The sequence below is a fragment of the Microtus ochrogaster genome, chromosome 19 (genome assembly GCF_000317375.1).
Source record: "Microtus ochrogaster isolate Prairie Vole_2 chromosome 19, MicOch1.0, whole genome shotgun sequence".
NCBI classification, from domain to species: Eukaryota; Metazoa; Chordata; class Mammalia; order Rodentia; family Cricetidae; genus Microtus; species Microtus ochrogaster.
The window spans coordinates 9,250,457-9,270,886 of NC_022021.1; the positions used below are offsets into that span (position 1 = coordinate 9,250,457).

At 41.8% G+C, this 20,430-nt stretch overlaps 1 protein-coding gene across 2 annotated transcripts in view; it reads left to right on the forward strand.

The window, feature by feature from the left end:
* Positions 1 to 4,408: 4,408 nt before the first annotated feature.
* The window catches only part of Atg10 (autophagy related 10), a 299,820-nt gene continuing 283,798 nt past the window's right edge, over positions 4,409 to 20,430 (forward strand). For both annotated transcript variants that reach the window (XM_005356516.2, XM_026783817.1), the window contains exon 1: positions 4,409 to 4,481. The gene's annotated coding sequence lies outside the window, so the exon portion shown is untranslated. The remainder of the gene's footprint in view (positions 4,482 to 20,430) is intronic.

Genomic DNA, 20,430 nt, shown 5'->3' on the forward strand with positions numbered 1-20,430 from the left:
CATTGTAGAAGTGTAAGCCAAATAAAACCTTTCCAATTTGCTTTTGGTCATGGTGTTTCATCATAACAATAAGAAACCTACGACAATCACTACTTCCATTTTATAGAAATACACATCCCAGGGTTCAGATACGGTGATTGCCCCAAATTTCACATCAAATATATGATGAGAATGAAGTTTCCCCACACCGTCTTGACTCTAGGCTGGGGATCTTATGACATGGTGCACAGGAAGGGGCACGTGCCTTATCATTGTCATTCATTTTGAGATGGCTCAAAGGGAGGCATTGCCTCAGTTCAAGGCTTGATTTGTTCCAATTTAAATCTACACAAAGGATTCTTTGGGCTGTGGGCTGAATGTCTCTTACTGTACATCATTATATCATAACAGGATCAATCCATAATTCAATCCTGTAATCACAAATAATTCCGACTCAGGGTAATATCGTGTACATATTAAGGAAAATAGATAATTATTGAACATGAGCAAAAGTCCTTCTAAATGTAACAATGTGCCCTGGGACGTACAAACTAGGCTTGGCTCGCTGCACTCCCCTCCAGCTCCTCCTGGATGGGAAATGCAAACTCCTCCAGGGAGGACACCTTGCAGCAGCTCCCTAGGGATTCTAACCAGGGCCCTGGTAGAACAGCACAACTGAACCTACACCTTACAGAGTTTATGAGAGAGAAGAATCGGTGAGATTTGGAGGCCAGCCTGGGTCACAGTACAAGATATTCCCCAACTCCCTTCCCCCCAAAAGTAAACTAGGGCTCTTCCAAATAATCCCAGATGAAAAAAAAAAAAGCACTCTGATATTATCAGGCCGTTGCTAGAATGAACCTTTTCAGACATCGAGTTCCTCTGGCAAATTTGAAAGATAATTTATAGTTCTAAAATATCTGCAAATGCTTGAAAGAGAAAAATCTCCCTCAAAATAAAATCTAGACAATGTTTGCTAAATACTCTGATAAATTGTTCAAATTGGAATTTCCTGGCATATGATATTCTAGTTCAACGTTAGACCCTCAAAAATGAGATCCTTGACCCAAATATAGTGGCTCAACCTGTAAGGTCAATTTTTGGGGACTGAGGCAGGAGGATTGTTCACGTTTTTTGGCCACAGTGGGTTGGTTACATAGTGAGGCCCAAGTCACCCTAGGTCAAAAAGTCCAACAACAAAAGATAGTAACAACAACTAAAAGAGTAAGAGCCTCAAAACCACAAACTCCAGTCCTCTGAATGCAGCTGGGTCCATAGGCTCACAGGAATGGCACTGTTGGGGTGTGGCTTTGTTGGAGTAGGTGTAGCCTTTTGGAGGAAGTGTGTCACTGAGGACACCAGCTTGGGGGGGGGCTCTCATATATACTCAAGCCATGCCCAATATCTCAGATCACTTCCTGTTGCCTGCTAGATAAAGATGTAGCTCGTTCTCCAGCTCCATGTCTGCTTGCATGCTGCCGTGTCTCAACTGGTGGTCACCCAAGTAAATGTTTTCCTTTACAAGAGTTGCCTGGTCATGGCATCTCTTTACTGCAAAGACACGCGGCTGGTTCTATCCGTTACAGCAGAGAGTCGGGAACTTGCCCTGCCAGACTAGACACTTGTTGACTTCTGAGTGTGGAGATTGTTAGGTGTGTGCTGCCACACCTGCTTTGCAGTATTATTTTCTTAATTAAAGACTTAATTGCTTTTTGTAGAGAAAAAAGTGGCTTATGGGAAGTTGATCACTTAACACAGAATTTCCACATACCACAGGCAAGAATTTCACCAACATTGATGAACCAATTTTGACATATCATTATTAACAAAAGTCCATAATTCACATTTGGGTTTATTCTTTGTGTCGTTTAGTTTTATGGGTTTTGTTACATGTGTAACATCATGCTGTCAGGATTAAAGTATTACATTATAATCTCACTACTCTGCTAAAGTTTCCTGCACTTCATATTTTCACTCTTCCTCTTCGGACAAGGCAAATCCAGTGATCTCTTTCCCATCTCTCTAGGCTTTATTTCGTTACACAGTGAGGTAGACACTACACACGTGCTACTTCAAGACAGTTTTCTTCTTTCTTCCTTCCTCCTCCTCCTCCTCCTCCTCCTCCTCCTCCTCCTTCTCCACATCTCTGTTTCTAGCAATGGAATTTAGGGCCTCACACAGGTCAGTCAAGTGTTTTACCTGTGAGGTACATCCCTATCCTTGACTTCTAACGTAACAACTCGTGGGTATAACACCAGTTTTCTTTCATTTTATATCTCAGGAAACCAGAAAAAAAGACCTAAAAGAAAAAATGGGGGGACATTTCAAATTTTAGGAGGTCTTGTGTGAAATATGCACATCTAGACAGGTGTGGTGGCGCATGCCTATTCTATCAGTATCTCGGAGGCTAAGGAAGAAGGATTGTCATGAGTTCAGTCTAGTCTTGGCTTTGAAATGTCAGCCAAACATACTGAACAAGATTGTTTCAAGAAACTACAGTCATACACACACACACACATATGCACACACACACATTCACACAGACACACATTCAAGAAAAGGGTAGAAATTGATTGGGGTAACAAAAGCAAATAAGGAATCGTTGTAGTAAGAGTTCAATAAATTTGAGTTTTTTTCCTTCTTATTTTGTGATTATTTCATTGTTTTATTCAATAAATACTAATAAGGAGTCTTGACTCTAGGGATGCTATCATGAAGAATCCTCTGGAACTTTATCCTGCTCTGTGAACACACAGACAAGCTGAATCATTCTTCTCCATGAATGGTACAAGGGGTTACAAAGGGGTGACCTGACTTACATCTTGTTTCTCTGTTTCTGGTAGGGGAATCATGGCATTTAAAACAGGCTTGGGCTAACATGGTATAATGCATGGAAAGATTCTGAAATTGCGAGTATAACAGTATGGTAAATTAGTTACTCTTACTTTTGCATGGGAAAGCTTCTGATACCTTTTTATTTTATTTTTTGAGTGCTTCTCTGTGGCCCTGGCTACTCTAGAACTTGCTCTGCAACCCAGGTTGGCCTTGAACTCCTCCTGCCCCCACCCATTGCTTCACTGGGTGCTGGGATTATACACATGAGCCACCATGCCTCACAAATAACTTTTTATACTTCAGAACAAAAGAACACATCAAATAGAAGCAGGTTAATGTGTCCCAGACTTTTAATCTTAATACTCAAAGGCGGCTGTATTAGTATTTGCACTTCCAGGCTAGCCTCATTTAAAAAAAAATTAAATTAATAATTTAAATTGGGGGCTATCTGGTGCACACCTTTAATCCCAGCACTCTGGAGGTAGAGTTAGGCAGATCTCTGTGAGTTTGAGGCCAGCCCGGTCTACAGAGCAAGTTCCAGGATAGCCAAGGCCACCCAGAAAAACCCTTTCTCAAAAAACAAATAACAAAACAAAAAATGGGGCTACCAATTAATAGTTGCTCAAAAATGTTAGTTGAAGTTCTGAGTTTGAGGGCAGCCTGTTCTACAGAGCAAATTCCAGGACAGCAAGGACTATGCAGAAGCCCTTTTTTGAAAAGTCAAACAAACAAAAACCAAACAACCAAACAACAACAACAACAACAACAAAACAACCCCTCCAAAAAAAAAACTGTTTTGCACACAGCAAAATTTAACTGTTTTTGACAAAACAGTAGTTTAACATCAATAAAACCAGCGATCAAAAACAGTTCTAGCATCCTTCCAAATTCTAAGTGCCCTTTTAAAGCTAGCTCCTCCCCCCCTTAGGAGGGGGGATTGCCCTAGGACATCACTGATCTGTGTTCTGTCCATTTAAAACAGAAACAAAAGGCACACGCACAAATCAACTTATTTCAAAACAATATGGACTCTAAAGAAATTGCAAAAAACATTACTTAGGTCCCAGGGATTCAGGGATTCATTAGCTGCTTAACATGGTAATCTTACACAACCTGCTCAAGATCAAAACCTCGGTCTTGAGATTTGAAAACCGACTGTGCTTTCGTATTTTTCTGTTTACTTTCTTTTGTAAGAAATATTCTCTTGTTTAAAGGCGCAAATGCGCTTTCCTTCCCTTGACCCCATAGATTCCTACATCCGCTGACTTTCCCTCCTTGTCCCTGACATTGCCCGTTTCATTTTGGCCTGGTTTTTGTGCCACAAACGCTACAGTTTGTCAGCACTCGAATTCCTAACTTCTTGTTCCAGTCTTGTTTTAAATGGGTGACAGCGACCAGAGTGGCATGGCTCTCTAAGCTCTTGGGGATGCGAGCGGCCTTCCTCACCGGCCGCTGCCTGACCGACAACCCCTAGTGGATTTGCTTCTGGGACCGGCCGCGGGTGCACAGGTTGCAGGAAGGTCTCGCCGGGACTTCACCCTGGCGCCGGGCGGCCCCACTGCGCGTGCTCACTGCAGTGCGGGCGGGGCTCCTCCTCCCGCCCCGCCGTCCAGGCCGCGCCCCGCCCTCTGCGCGCCGCCGGCTGCCGGTCAGGGCGAGCGAGCGGGGTGAGTACTCAAAGCCACGGCGCCTCCGCCTCTGGGGCCCGCAGCCCTCGCCCGCCTCCCGGGACCGCAGAAGGGCGGCGGAGCGGCCGGTCCGGAACAAAAGGCCGGGGAGGCGGGCGCGGGCCGCCTGGCGACCTTCCACCTTGTGCTTGGAATGTGCTCACGTGACCTTGAAACAAAGGAAGTGAAGTGACTGGCAGGCCCACCTTCTGGAGGGCTTTTGTAGCCAACACGCGCCCCCCCCCCTCCCCGCCCCAGTTTATAAAACTGAGAAGGGGGCAGGGTCGGAGACGAATAATTCACTGGTTTATAGAAGACATACTTTCAGTTGTAGTGATAATTATGAAAATTTTGGTTGTAAAATCCGGGGGTGGTCACATGTCCTTTCCCAATCAAAATGGAGTCCTGATTGCTGCAGGTCCATGCTTCTGACAAAGTGCAAATACCTTCCAAACATAAGAAAAAATATCGTGGGTTTGTTTTTGAGACAGGGTCTGCCCGGGCTGGCCTCGAACTCTGTGCAATTGTGCCTCGAGTCTCCCAAGTGCTGGTGGGCTCAGCCTGTCTTCAGAGGAGCTGGGTCTGCAGATGCAGTCGTAGGTCACAGGAGCCATCAGCTTAGCTTCAGCGTTTGCACTCATTTTCCATGTTATGAGTGCACTTCGTCAGTCGGCTTGCTCTTTCTAAATCCAATCATTCTTTGCCAAAAGCTTACTTTGAGTCATTATAATCTGATAGTGGCCTCCGTTGTGGTGGCAAAAGTATCTGTTTATGATTGTTAGGGAACATAGACTCTGCAGTGCCCAAATCCATTTTAGGCTCCCAGGTATTACTCCTCATTGCTTTCCAAGCTTCAGATAGATATTGGCAGGAGAAAGAGACACGAAAATGAAAACCTTAGCCGAAAAAGAAACTCGAATCATGAGGAAGTTAAAGTCTCCCAGAGCAGGGTTTTAAAAAACGTCATACCCGAGCTTGCTGGCCGGTCACGGTCACTGTCATCCTAGCATGCTGTAGCTGGAGGCAGAACCATCTCTAGTTTGAAGCTAGCCTGCCCTACATACAGCCAGATCCTGTCTCAATGAGCAAAAGCAAGCAGAACATTGCTATTTATATTTTAATGGAAGAAACTAGTGGGAATAGTTTTCAGCTCGATTCATTTGAATAGGGATGCTACAAGATTAGGATAATATTAAAGATTATTAATACCTGGTGGGTTACGTAAGAAAATGACGTTAGATAATTGTATCTTTCTCTTTCTTTTTTTAGACTGTGCTAGGCTTGTGCTGCCTGGGCAGCTGGGGCTGGCCTTGAACTGATCCACCAGTCTCCTTCCTAAGTGTTGGTGTGCGCCCGTCACAGATACCCAGTGTGTGTGGTGCTGGGAATTGAACTCAGGCCTGTGTGCAGACTAGGCAATCACTCTGCCAACCGTGACACCCCACCTCCACACCTTTTTTTTATGTTTGAGACAGGGTCTTTCCGAGTCCAGTCTAGTGTGGACCTCAATGTCTTCTTGCCTGTCTCTGAAGTGCTTAGATTATAGGCATGTACTACTGTACCCAGAACAAGTTGTATCTTGGCAGTACTTCTTAAAGTTCAGTAAACGTTTGAGAAACACAAGCATCCCTTTAGGAAAAACAGTAAAGCTTCCATAAGTAGAGAGCCTTGGACTGGGATTGATGTGAATATTAATATTTTTGAAGCCTCAAGATGTGCTTTGGACCTCAGAGGTTATGTTTGAATCACAAGTATAATCAACATCCAAAAGACAGAGATATAGAGGGTATTTGGTGATGGTATATTGAAAACGAAGGTCTTTATGGGCCAAACAGGCTGTAAGACACTTAGAAAGTAGGGCAACTGAAAATATGCTCCACCTGAGGGCAGCCTTTGTGGAAGTGGAGGTCCCTCTGCTATGCTTGGTACATCAAATGCTCACTAGTCTATAGGGACCAAGAAAAATAATCACTAAGAGTTTGCCTTTCAAGTTAGGGTTATTTCATAGCATTGTGCATTTGTCTATTATCTTTCCAAGAATAGCTTTTCGTGTACCGCTTTGTGCTCTGGGGCCTTACAGTGTTTGCTATTGCTCACTGTTTTAAATGGAGCCTTTTGAGTTTTAAGGCTCTTTGTAAACTGCTTGCTTCCTGTTCCCCAGATTTTCCTGTAGTCCTCAATCAACAATCTAGTCAGGCTATTTCCTTTGTCCACTCTGGGTCATTTCAACCTATTCCTAGGGTCATTACCCTCCCCCCACCACCATCACTAACTCAATGATACCAGTTTGTTTCATTTCATAATTCCAGGACTAGTTGAAGTCTCATTTCCTCTAGAGCATAGGCTATAATGTTTGGAAGTTTTTGGCCGAATTACTACCGTTAACAGCCATAACAAGATATTTATTTTGTAGCCCAATTTCCCCATCTATAGAGAAAATCATACTAAGATACCTCATAGAGATGCTATGAGGACTTTAGTTATTGTGATTTTTGATGCATAGGAAAGGCTTAATAATGCTATTTTTAATTATTACGTTAGCCTGTACTAATTCCTTAAATAACATTGTATAATTTATCATTGATTTGATTGTATTGCAGTAATGTTCTTTCAGCTTGAAAAATTTCATAGACAGTTGATTACCAACCATTGAAAGCAAAGCCATGATTTATACTTCCTAAAAGTCTCACATCTCTCAGGGTGGTACTGAGGGCTCAGTATGTTTTTCTTTTTCTTTCTGTCTTGTTATCTGGTTTCTTTTCTATTAGCCTTTTTATCTGGGTTGGTTATAATTTGAAGTTCGAATTCTGTCTGTCCCAGAAGTATTTGAGGTGACTTATAACCCATAAGTGATATAATAACAGATAAGTCATGGTCATGAAGATATGGAGCTCAGATAGACGATGGCATTAGAATGAGTCACACTGAAATACAGGCTTTGCAAGGTTGCACGTTTTTCCCCCATTTCTCTGTGATCACCAAAGGTAGTCTGAGATGAAGTTCTGAGCTTCATGCTGGTCAAAGGAAAGAAGAAAATATACCCCTGCTGTATAAAAGCACAGCTTCCTGTGTGCCTTCACTATGGGTTCCCACATCAGCAAACAAAACTCAACTCAGTGGAAACCGTCATGTTCAAGGAAAACAGAATGGCAGCTCTCACTAGTGGCTGACCCCTAGCTAAGGAATTTCCACTGGAATGACCTGAGGAAAGCCATTGCTTCCTTTACAGCCTTCAGATCCTGCATTGTCTTGTTCTGTGTTCGCTCAGGAAAAGCCTTTGCCTTGCTCCTCTATGGTAGAGCCCCGGACTGCTTGCATTCTGAAGCTGCCCAATGGAATCTCTTGTCTCTTCAAGCTCTTTAAAGGTCTCGTGTAGGGCAGTTGACCATCTGGCACTTGTGTGGGGTGTGCAGGTCGTCATCACAGTCAGAGAGGACGAAAAGTTCTGGTTCTCCTGATGTTGTTGACCTGTGACTGACTGACACCTTCTAGGTGAGGCGTGTAGGTTGTATCTGTGCTCTTTGTTGCTTCTCTTAATCAGTTGGCATTATTTTCATTGTGATCTTCTGTGTTTTGGGAAATAATTTCAAGAGTATATAATACAACACTAACTTGATCCCCTGTTCAAATTTTTATACTTCTCTTTCTTGTCTATAGTGTAGACTTTAAGTTTTTGGTCTTTTCTATTTGAAGTTCCTTCTTTTAATTTCCCCCTTTTCCTTTTCTTTTCTGATTCTCAGACTGGAGTCTTGTGAGCTAGCCTGGCCTGGTACTTGTTATGTAGCCCAGGCTGGCTTTAATCTGCCTGTCTTCTTCTTACTTCAGTTTTCCTGCTGCTGGGATTATATGTGTTTACTACCATACCTGGGTCCCAGTTTACTTTTTAATTTTGATCATTTTCCCCTTCTTTTTGTCTTGCTTTTAGATGCTTTGCTTTCTTTTTAAATAGTACTATAGAGTAAATAATATTTCCAGTTTTTCAGTCATTATAGAAAGAAGCCTTTCCCTCTTCGGTCATAGAACTATTTTGTTTTTTTTTTTTTTTTTTTTTTTTTTTTTGAGACAGGGTTTCTCTGTGGAACATCTCTGACTGTCCTGGTACTTGCTCTGTAGATCAGACTGGCCTCAAACTCACAGAGATCTGCCTGCCTCTGCCTCCCAAGTGCTGGGATTAAAGCGAGTGCCACTACAGCCTGGCTATTTTTTTTTTTTTTGACAGGGTCTTGGGGTCTTACTGTGAACCTTTGGGTGGCTGAAACTAGCAGTCCTCGCGCCCAGTGCCTCAACTACCCAAGTTACAGATGTGTGTCAGTCTGCTGACCCTTCAGCTTTATGGACGTATGTCACTTTTCTCATTCGAGAGCTTCTTATTGGCCCCATGTTGATATTAGTGACTGGCAGAAGAGGGACTGTGTGGGTTGGTGTTTCTGACTCAGGAAGCAGGTGTCCCTTCATCTCCCTCCCTACAAGTAGATGCTGCGGATTCTTTGTTTCACTGTTGAGCTGAAGAGCAGGTGGGTGGGTACCACTACAGTTAAGAAGGGTACATACATCTCTTCTGTGTTCTGGAGAGGCTGCCCAGTTCTTTCCTCTCTGTTCTGCCTGTAACTGGGGGAAAATGATGGTAAGACTGAGGGGCTAATCTGGCTCCTCCGTGCTCCACTGCTGGCTTTCTGTCATAGTCCGGTGATTCCCAGGCTCCTCTAGCCATGCACATCACAGTAGTGAGGGAGCACGCAAGGTGACTTAGTACCTTTCCTTTAAGGAAATGTAGAATGGAGGAAAGTGAAGTGCTTCCTGTTTCCTCCTGGGACTTCCTGTTGCAGAGGTCCATGAAAATATCAGCTCTAATCAGTGGTCCTCTCTCCAATGTCGTTTCCTGTTTAAATTTTGATTGGTGGTTTGTATTGTGAGGAGGCAGGGAGAACTGAACAGCTAGGTAGCAAGATTGAACTGTCTTCCTCCTCCTGCTCCTTCTCAAGCTAGTGATTGGTTTGCCCCGCCCAGGCTGCCTTGTGTCTTGGAATCCAGGCTTTAGTCACCACCCCTACCAAATGATTTACTTATGGTCTCAATCTTCTGGCATGATAGCTTCTCAGTCATTTCTGGGGTAATAATTAAAAAAAAATATTTGTTTGGGGTTCTACAGAATCGTGTACATTTCTTGGTCAGGGCATAAGTTTTCATAGGGAATCTACACTTGCTAGCCTGCTCTCTCAACTAGAGGACCTCTGCTAGGGACCCTGCAGGGTGTGTGATTAACCAATTTACATGATTCCAAGCCAAGTTGTTGCAAAGGTTAATGTTTACCTCTCATGGCTAGAATTCTCTCCCTCATCCCTCTCCCTCATCCTTCCTTACCCCCTCCCTCCTTCGGTACAGTCTTTTGTTGCACAGACCTGTCTTAAACTCACAGGCTTCAGTGATACTTCTGCTTCAATTTACGTGTCTGAGACCTTGCCCATAAATTTGTATTACCAAGCCTTGTGGTGATATTTTGTTTGTGATCTAACAAATAAAGATTGCCTGAAGATCGGAGCGCAGATAGCCCCTAGTTGGTCTTAGAGGCCAGGCAGTAGTGGCATACATCTTAATCCACCACTCTCGAGGCAGAGGCAGGTGTCTCTGTGAGTTCAAGGCCACCCTTGGCTACGTGAGATCGATCCAGTCTAAAAGAGAAACAGATGCAGTTTGGATGCTCACCTTACTAGACCTGGAAGGAGGTGGGTGGTCCTTGGACTTCCCACAGGGCAGGGAACCCTGATTGCTCTCTGGGCTGATGAGGGAGGGGGACTTGACTGGGGGAGGGGGAGGGAAATGGGAGGTGGTGGCAGGGAAGAGACAAATCTTAAATAGATAGATAGATAGATAGATAGATAGATAGATAGATAGATAGATAGATAGATGATAGATAGAGAAACAGAACCAGGCAATGGTGGTTCACCCTTTAATCCCAGCACTTGGGAATCACAGGCCTTTAATCCCAACACTAGGGAGGTAGAGACAGGAAGGGACGTGACTGGGCAAAGAGAGGAATGTAAGGTGGGAGGAGACAGGAGCTAGAGGCATTCAGTCTGAGGATTTGTGGAGACAGGATCTTGCCCACTTTGGTCTGAGGATTTTGTAGAGGTAAAAGGTCTCTCTAGTGACTGGCTCTTTTACTTCTGTGATCTTTCAGCATTTACCCCATATCTGACTCTGAGTTTTTATTATTAAAACTAATTAAGATTGCTACAATGCCAGGTGTGGTAGTTTGAATGTAACTGGCCTAGATAATCTTATAGGGAGTGGCATTATTAGGAGGTGTGACCTTGTGTAGTTGGTGTGGTCTTGTTAGACTGAAGTGTGTCACTGTGGAGGCAGGCTTTTAGGTCTCATATATGCTCAAGTGTCCAGTGTGACTGTCTACTTCCTCTTGTCTTCCGATCAGAATGTAGTAGCATCATGCCTGCCTGTATGCCACCGTACTCCCCATTTTGATGATAATGGACTGAAACTGTAAGCAAACCACTCCAATTAAATATTTTTCTTATATGAGTTGCCATGGTCATGGCGTTTTTTCACAGCAATAGAAACCATAGCTAGGATACCTGGTTTGAAACAACATGCTTTAAAGGGACATAATCTATATTTATAGTTATGATACCGTGGAATTCTTTATTAGTATGGTTTTTAAGCTAGATTTTTCAAGTTAGCATATAACATGATTGATATGATATTTTCATACATGCATATCGCTGTATTGTGTTCTTCATCAGTCTCCTTCATTGCCCTTCCGTAGCTCACTGCCGTCCTTAGTGGGTCCTTTTCTGACCCAAATAGTCTTCCTGTATGCTTTAATGTCACATCAGTTCCATTACCTTTATTCTAGTATTACTTGCTCACCTTTCATGGTCAGTAATGTAGAATTCTTCCCAGGAAGGACAAATATAGATGAAGATTTTTCCTTTCATTAGTGAGAAATGATCTTCACTGTTTAAGTATATGCATAGTATGTTCTATTATACATGTGTATGTTTGTATTTATTTATAAGTAGCTTTAAGTCCGGGGAAGCATGCATATATACAAAAATCACGATTTGATACACACTAACTTATAGATTCATCGAAAAAAATATTGTTTGAAAGAAAGAAGTCACACACACATAGATTTAATTCCATACACATTATTAGATTAAAGATCACATAAAAATATGTAGTGTGGTCTAGAGAAAACTGTTTTTAGTTCTCTGAGCTCACTTGAAGAATGGTCACATGTGGTCTCCAGTTCACTGGAGCTGTACAATGGCAGGGGTGACTTCTCCACTCTCTCCTGGGGATGCTAACCCCGGGATTAGAAAGGTAGGGAAAAACGATTCTGTCTTCTCAGCTTTGATTCTGAAGTGATGGTGAAAATGCTTGAATTGAATTAGAGAAAACAAAACAAAAAAGAAAGAAAACAAAAGCATCAAACCTGTTCAGCTAGATCAAAACTCAAGTGGAGCAGATGTATTAGCTCCTTACACATTACGACACAGGGGCTGCGACTCGTTTCCACTCTTCACGAATAATTAGAAATGACAGGCATATTGTTTAAGATGAGAGGCGAACTGAGATTTTCCTGTTTCAGAAGAAGCTTTCTAAGTGTTAGAAGTAAAGACAAAGGCAACAACTCATAGCTAAAATTCATCTTTTTACTGAGTGTTCATAATTTTTCTATTGTTACCTCTAAAGTCTAAATTTACTTTTTTAAAAAAATTGTTTGTTTGTTTTTGAAACAGAGCTCCATGTAGATCAGGCTGGCTTCCAGTTTGCCATATTGCTGAGGTTGGGTAGTCTTGAACTGTTGATCCTTCTGCCTTCAGCCCCCCAATGCTGGGATTACAGGTGTCTCCACACCCAGCTAGTCTGTCTGGGCATGGTGCCTCACACCTTTGATCTCAGCATTGGTGAGGCTGAAGCAGGGGAATTTCCTCAAGCTTAAGGTTAGCCTGGTCTTTGTAGTCCAGGCCTGCATGGGCTGCAGTGTAAGCTTCCCTCTGTAAGTAAGCCCATCAAAATAAGGCGACTTGTCTAGAAACATACAGTTCTCATACACTAGGTTTTTAAAACAAGTGGGATTATTGTTGCTATTATTGGCCAACGAGCCACATTAGGAATTATTTCATTTTGGCCGCATTTCCAGTCATCCCATATAGGAAGTTCTGAGACTATGATTTTTGCTTCTGTTAGTCAGCTGACATGGCGGAGGAAGAGGGGGAATCCAGACTTGAAAGTGTGAATACAAATATTGATTGCATAGTTTTGGTTTTTAGCAAGTTGAGATAGTCTTACTTCAGCAAAGAAACAGTTATTCACTGGTATTTCTTTATGAGAATCTGAGTGGAAATTAATACCCTTTTAATATGGTGTGCTTTCCAATTTGGTAATCAAGCTGTGTTTGCATTACAATATATGACATCCTTCAGCAAAGCTCTCAGATAATTTTAAAAGTATACAACCCAATATTAACTAGTGTTTTGATGTTCAGTCATCTTGCTAGTAGCACAGTGATGTTAATTAGATAAAGTATGGCTGATGAATGAAAATTTATGTTTCTACTAGCATTTTTAATAGTTCAGTAAATCTCAAGTACTTGGAGATGGAGTGTTTTTCTATTTTGTTATTAAGAGTTGGCTTGAAATTTTAAAAATCATAAGTATATATTATGTTTTTTGTGTTTTCTTTTTTAATTAACTTAGTTTTTAAGACTATGTCTTACTATGTAGCCCTGGCTGGTCTTTCACTCACTGTGTAGACTTTGCTGACTTCATACTGACAAGAGATAAACCTGCCTCTGTCTCCTGAGTTCTGGGATTAAAGATGTACACCACCAGGCATGGCATAAGTACAAATTCATTATGAATTAAATTCTATTTGTGCTGATTTGTTATCTCTGATGTATGTCAGGATCATACAGTTGGAAGCCCCTCTTTAGGAGGGCTCCATTTCAGTGTCCTGGTCTAGGTCTACCTCCTTTCTCTAAGTGATGAGATAGACTCGTGCCGTCTTTGTGACGCTGATGCAGGATCGTTATCTCCACCCCAGAGTTCTTCCCTTCTGAGATAGACTCATCTCAAACTACTTGCTAGACTTGTCATCTGTGGTTCTACAAACACTTCTGTCAAACCCATGCTAAACTGAACCTACCTCTCTCCTAACCCTGTTGTTCTTCCTCCAGGGATCTCTGTTGAAATACGCTGCCACCTAAAGGCAGAAAGCTTGGAATCCTGCTCAGACCTTTCCTTTCCTGCATCCGAATTCTCCCTTCTTCCGCCGCCCATCTTCACTCTGCACAGCACCTCTGAATCTCTTGAATTACCAAGAGCCTTTTAACTGATTTCATCCGGTCCTGACAAGACCACTGTCTCCATTGACAACAAAAGTACAATCCTATCAGAGGTTCATGCCTTCTTCCCTCTGAACCATCAGGCTGAGAGGCCCTGCTGCCATCCGCACCAGTTCTTGGCTTCCTTCTCATCGCAGTTACAGGAGTTCTTTAGATGGGCCTGGCGATCCAAGCCTGCAGCCCCAATGTTGAGGATATCGAGGAAAGAGGATGAATCTGAGGCCAGGTTGGACTGTACAGTAGTACCAAGCTAGCCAGGGCTGCAAATCAAAAACAAACAAACAAGAACAAAAAACATACAAACAACCCCCCTCCCAAACCTAAGCCCCTTATTTGCATATCCTGTTTCTTCTCATATGCCCCACCTTCTGCTTGGTTAACTGTAATTCTTCCTTTCAAGTGCTTTCTCCATTAGGGTCACACTAATGAATTTTAGCACCATTGAGCCTATTTCTGTGCGTAGTCTACGAATGCCACATACATTCCTGATATAACAGTCCTTGTATCTAATGGTGACTTCTGCATGATGCCCCTGGGCCCCCAGCCAGTCTCTTGCTTCCTTGCCTTCTGAACTTTGCATTGATTTCACAGTGAGAAAATTTCCAGATTCCCAGCCCTTAGTGTGCTTTACCACATTTTGTGTTCTTAAGGAAAGGTATTTTAAGGTCAAAAGAGATAACAGCCAACCTTGAGCTAATGTTTCTACCACTGTGCACAGTGGAGTTCCAGGCTTGGTTTCCGATTTTGTTAATTTGGATATTCTTTCTCTGCCTTTTAGTTAGTTTATATAAGGGTTTGTCTATCTTGTTGACTTTTTCAGACAATCAACTCTTTGTTTCATTGATTCTTTGTATTGTTCTCTTTGTTTCTAGTTTGTTTGTTTATTTATTTATGACAGGATTTCTCAGTGTAAGAGCCCTGGCTGTCCTGGAATTAGCTAAGTAGAGCAGGCTGGCCTTGAACTCACACAGTTCTGCCTGCCTCTGCCTCCTGAGTGCTAGGATTAAAGGCACGAGCCACTACACCCAGCTTAATTTCACCCTTAACTTGATTATTTCCTGCAACCTGCTTCTCATGGGTGTGTTTGCTTCTTATTGTTCCAGAGTTTTCAGATGTGCTGTTAAATTGCTAGTATGAGATTTCTCTAATTTCTCTCTGAAGACACTTAGGGCTATGAACTTTCCTCTTAGCACCATTTTCATTGTGTCCCGTAAGTTTGGGTATGTTGAATTCATTTCCATTGAATTTTATTAAGTCTGTAATTCCTTTCTTTAGTTCCACCTTGACCCAGTAGACATTCAGCAGAGTTATTCAGTTTCTATGAGTTTGTAGGGTTTCTCTTGTTGACATCCAGCTTTAATCCATGGTGGTATGATAGGATTCAGGGAGTTAATTCAATTTTCTTGTATCTGTTGAGACTTGCTTTGTGATGGAATATGTGGTCAGTTTTGGAGAAAGTTCTGTGAGGTGCTGAGAAGAAGGTATTTGTGTGTGTGTGTGTGTGTGTGTGTGTGTGTGTGTGTGTGTGTGTGTGTGTTTGGGTGGACTGTTATGTAGATATCTGCTAGGTCTATTTGGTTCATAATATCTGTTAGCTTCATTCATAGTTTTTGTCTGGATGACTTGTCCATTGGTGAGAGGTAGTTATTAAAGTCACTATTAATGTGTGATATTTGATATGTGGTTTAAGCTTTAGTAATATTTCTTTTACAAGTTTGGGTACCATTTTGTTTGGGGCATAGATGTTAAAAATTGAGATGCCATTTTGGATTGATTTTTCTTTTGATGAGTATGACGTGTCATTCCCCATCTCTTTTGATTAATTTTGGTTGGAATTCTGTTTTTTTAAATATTCCAATGGCTACACCAGATTGCCTCTTGTGTCCATTTGTTTGGAAATTTTTTTTCCAACCCTGTACTCTGAGGTGATGTCTATCTTTGGTGTTGAGGGTATGTTTTTTCAAAACCAGAAGGATGGATCCTGATTTTGCACCATTCTATTAGCTTGTGTCTTTTAATGGGGAATTGAGGTCATTGATATGGATATTAATGACCAATGATTGTTAATTCCTGATATTTTGTTCGTGGTGGTGGTAGTGTGTGTGCACGTGTGTGCGCGTGCCTTTGGGTTTTGCTGCTGTGAGATTATCTATTGCCTGTGTTTTTGTGGTTGTAGTTGACTTCCTGTGGTTGGAATTTCCCCTCTATTACCTTTTGTAGGGCTGGGTTTATGGATTGATATTATTTAAATTTGATTTTGTTGTGGGATATGGTGATTCAAAGTTTTGCTGGGTATTATATATAGTCTGGGCTGGCATCTGTGGTTTCTTAAGAGTCTGCAAGACATCTGTCCAGGCCCTTCTAACTCTTAGGGTTTCCATTGAGAAGTTCGGTGTAATTATGATAGGTCTGCCTTTATATGTTACTTGGCCCTTTTCCCATGCAGCTTTTAATATTCTTTCTTTGTTCTGTATGTTTAGTGTTTTGATTATTACATGGTAGGGGAACTCGCTTTTCTGTTCCAGTCTATTTGGTGTTCGGTAAGCTTCTTTTACCTCTCTAGGCATGTTCTTCTTGAGGTTAGGAAAATTTTCTTCTATGATTTTGATAAAAATATTTTCTGGGTCTTTGTGCTGGGATTTTTCTTCTTCTATTCCCTTTATTCTTTGGTCTTTTCATAGTATCTCAGATTTCTTGGATGTTATGTGTGTGTGTGTGTGTGTGTGTGTGTGAGAGAGAGAGAGAGAGAGAGAGAGAGAGAGAGAGAGAGAGAGAGAGAGAAAATGTTTTTAGATTTAAGATTTTCTTTGGCTGATTTATCAGTTTTTTCTATTGTATCTTCTGTGCCTGAAATTCTCTCTTATTCTCTCATATTCTGTTGGTGATGCTTATGTCTCTAGTTCCTGTTCACTTCCCTAGATTTTTCATCTCCACGATTCCTTCAGTTTGGGCTTTTTTATTGTTTCTATTTTCATTTTCAAATCTTGGAGAGTTTTATTCATTTCCTTTAACTGTTTGTTTGGCTTTTAAAAAGGGATTTATCCACTCTCTCCCATTGTTTATTTGCATTTCCCTGAATTTCTATATTTATTCATTTCCTCCAGTTGTTTGTTGGTGCTTTCCTGAATTTCTTTAAGTAATATTTATTCATTTTCTCTTTAAGGACCTGCATCATCTTCATAAATTTGGTTCGAAAGTTGTTTTCTTGTGCTTCAGCTATGTTGGTATATTCAGGTCTTGGTGTAGGAGGATAACGGACTGTGGTTGTGAAATGTTGCCCTGGATGTTGTTGACTATGTTATTACCTTATGTTGGCTTATAGACATCTGGACCTCGAGTAATTATAGGTTTAGGTGCCGATTTCTGAGTTTATGTCTTTGCTGCATGGATGTTTTTCCTTTGTTTCTGTTTTCTCTCTGGTTTTCTGGCCTCTCTGGCTGTGGTTCTGGTAACTTGCAAGTCTTCTGGTCTAGTAGGGTGCCTCTGCTGGGATTTTGGCAGCCTGTGTGACCTCTGGGGTCCTGGGGTTCTGGTGACAAGGATGGAGGATGGGGTTGCTGTTGGGGGAAGGCTGGATGGGCTCTGAGGAAGTGCTGTTGGTCTAAGAGCTAAGTGTACTGCTTCCTAGTTGCTTTCTCTAGTTCTAGTGTGTTCTGTCCTTTAACCGGCCTCCTGTGCTCAGTTTAAACATGTCTGCCTCAAGCCTGTGGCTCACCTCACTTCTGATTTGTAACTTGCTCACCACTGTGAAGATATAGATTGCAGGGTTTCCGCCATTGCCTCACTTTTAGTTTTCTCCTGATCCAGTACAATCTCTGCGGCTGCAGTTCGTTATTGCGTCTGTGACTGCTTCACTGTCAAGTTCCATGGATGTTTTTGATTCTTTTCTCAATGAGTCACTCTTAACTTTTGACTTTGATTGTGTTGTTTCCTAGAAAGCCTTGTCCCTGGCTCCGTGACTCAGACATTACCAGGAACTCTGATCCTGTTTCCTTATTCTCTTGACTGTCCTTGTTTCTCTAAGGTACCTTTGTAGGTGCTTTAAGTGTTTGGTTTTCTCAGCCTTGCCCCTGCTCCTGTGCACAGAGGTTCTTAATATTTGGATAGAACCTTAGAAACACTGTGAGAAATTACAAATGATTCCCGGCAGTGTGTGTTTGCCTGTTATCCTAGCATTTAGAAGGCAGAGGCAGGAGGATCAGATTTTGGCAAGCTTGAGTCTAGCTTGAGCTGCATAGCAAGTTTCAGGCTAGCCAGGGTTACAGAGCGAAACCCTATTTCAAAAACAAACAAATAAGCAAAACTCCCCGAGTATATTTCTCCCTAAGAGCTAGGTATGCTAGTGTGTGTCTATAATCACAGCAGGAAACAGAGGCAGGAGGATAGCCATGAGCTCCAGGCCAGTCTCATCTATATGGTAAGTTTCAGACCAGCTTGGACTACATAGGAAGACTGTTTCATTGAAAAAAAAAGTGTGTGCTAGAAAATATATAAATATAAAAATTCATTTGTTAAAATTTGAATGTCTGGCCAAAGAATCCATTTTTTTTGAGTATAGGTACTTGATTGAAATTTATTTTTCAGGCCCCCTCCCACCTCCTTTTTAAAGACAGAATGTCACTTAGCCCAGGCTGGCTTTGACCTCTATAGTGAAGAAAGATGACCTTGAACTCCTGATCCTCCTGTCTCCTCTTTCAGGTACTAGAATTACAGGTGTGCCACCACACACATGTCATACCTTAGTCCTGACTAAATGGAATCCGGGATACACCATCTAAACTTCTAGTTTTGATTTAAAAGTAGGATCTCAAGCCACTTGTCCAGCTGCCTACAGAATCATGGGTTTGTGTGCTTTCAGTTACACCGTCCTGAGCCTTGCTCAATAGCCGTTCACTTTTCATATAGAGGCATACTTATCCTGGCCCTTAGTGAGGCATTTAAAGTATATGCAATTGCAGAAATTACAGTTGTCTTCTTATATTTTATTGGTTTGTTTAATTAAACTCCATATTTATTATACAAAAATGCAGTTTGTGAACACACACTCATCCCTCAAGACCAGAGTGCTCAGTGGTCTTCATGCTGCAGAATCAGTCAGTGGGCCACAGCAGAAATGAGTGATGTCGTCAGCGAGTGGGATGGTGGTGAATGGAGGCTGGTTAAGACAGTTTATACTGAAGCTGTTTTTGTTGTTTATCTCCCTTTCTTAGAACATGAGCTCTTCCAAAGCAAAGTGTCTGCTTTCCCATATTTAACTTTTCTCTATGCACAGTGCCTATTCCATTGCATTCAACTTTATTATTGGGTGAATAAACACATTCTTATATAGGTTATGGTAATTTTGAATAGTCTGCATATTAGGATGGAAATCAGCTTATATAGACAGGTCATGGCCCTGAATCCCTTTTTATTTGTATTTGTGGACGGTTTCCTTTTGACTTTTTGTTGAAGGAGTGGAATGTGAAGTGTCCAGCACAGCAGTTGATACAATAAGCAGTACTTGATGCTCATAGGTAGTGGCAATGAGCCTTTGTTGCATCTAACTCCTTTCATTGGGAGGCCTCAACTACATGATCTGGTATTTGTCTTATGTGTTAAAATTCTTTCTATAAAGAATATTTGATGTTGGAACTGCTTTCTACAACAAATATGTATTTCTTGGTATGTTACATTTGTGAGTTTGAGCTATAGTAATTAATTACCTTTATACCTTGGGAAGCAATTTCAAGCTTTGCAACAGCGTTTGCTGGAGAGTTGACATTCTAATAAAGTGTGAAGGGCAGTGGCCTCCATGCCTCACTGTCCCACATCAGTGTAAGACCAGAGGCAGGAGGCAGACACATTCTGAGGAGCATATTTGAAAGCACTGTCTTAGAGTCAGATAAAATTAATAGTGAGGATTTAGACTACATTTCAACATCAGTAACCTGGTCATTATAAAAATGAATAAACAGCCCAGAATGTTTAGTTGAGTGATCCATTAATTTATAGGGTGTATGTTTAGCATGTTTGAGGCCCTGTATTCAATGCCCAGCAATTCAAAAAGAAAACCAGACAAGAATCACTCTTGATCACTTATCTGAAGTTTTTGTCTGGCCCTTAAGTCCCAAAGAACCACACAGAGGTCTACATTAATTATAAACTGATTGGCCCATTAGCTAAAGCTTCTTATTAACTAATCCTTATAACTTACATTAGCCTATAATTCTTGTCTGTGTTAGCATGTGGCTTGGTACCTTTTTCAGCAAGGCAGTCACATCTTGCTTTCTGTGTCTGGCTTCCTCTCTGTCTGGGTGATGACTGTAGACTGAAACTTCCCTCTTCCCAGAATTCTCATTGCCCCACCTCTACTTCCTGCCTGGTTGTCCCACATCTGCTTCCTGTCTGGCTTCTGGCCAATCAACATTTATTTATCTTTATTTTTATTTTTTATTGAGAAAAAAAAAATTCCGCCTCCTCCCAGCCTCCCACTCCTCCCACCCTCCCCACACTCCTCTCCCCCTCCCTCTCAAGTCTGAATAGCAGTCAGGGTTCCCTGCCCTGTGGAAAGTCCAAAGTCCTCCCCCCTCCATCCTGGTCTAG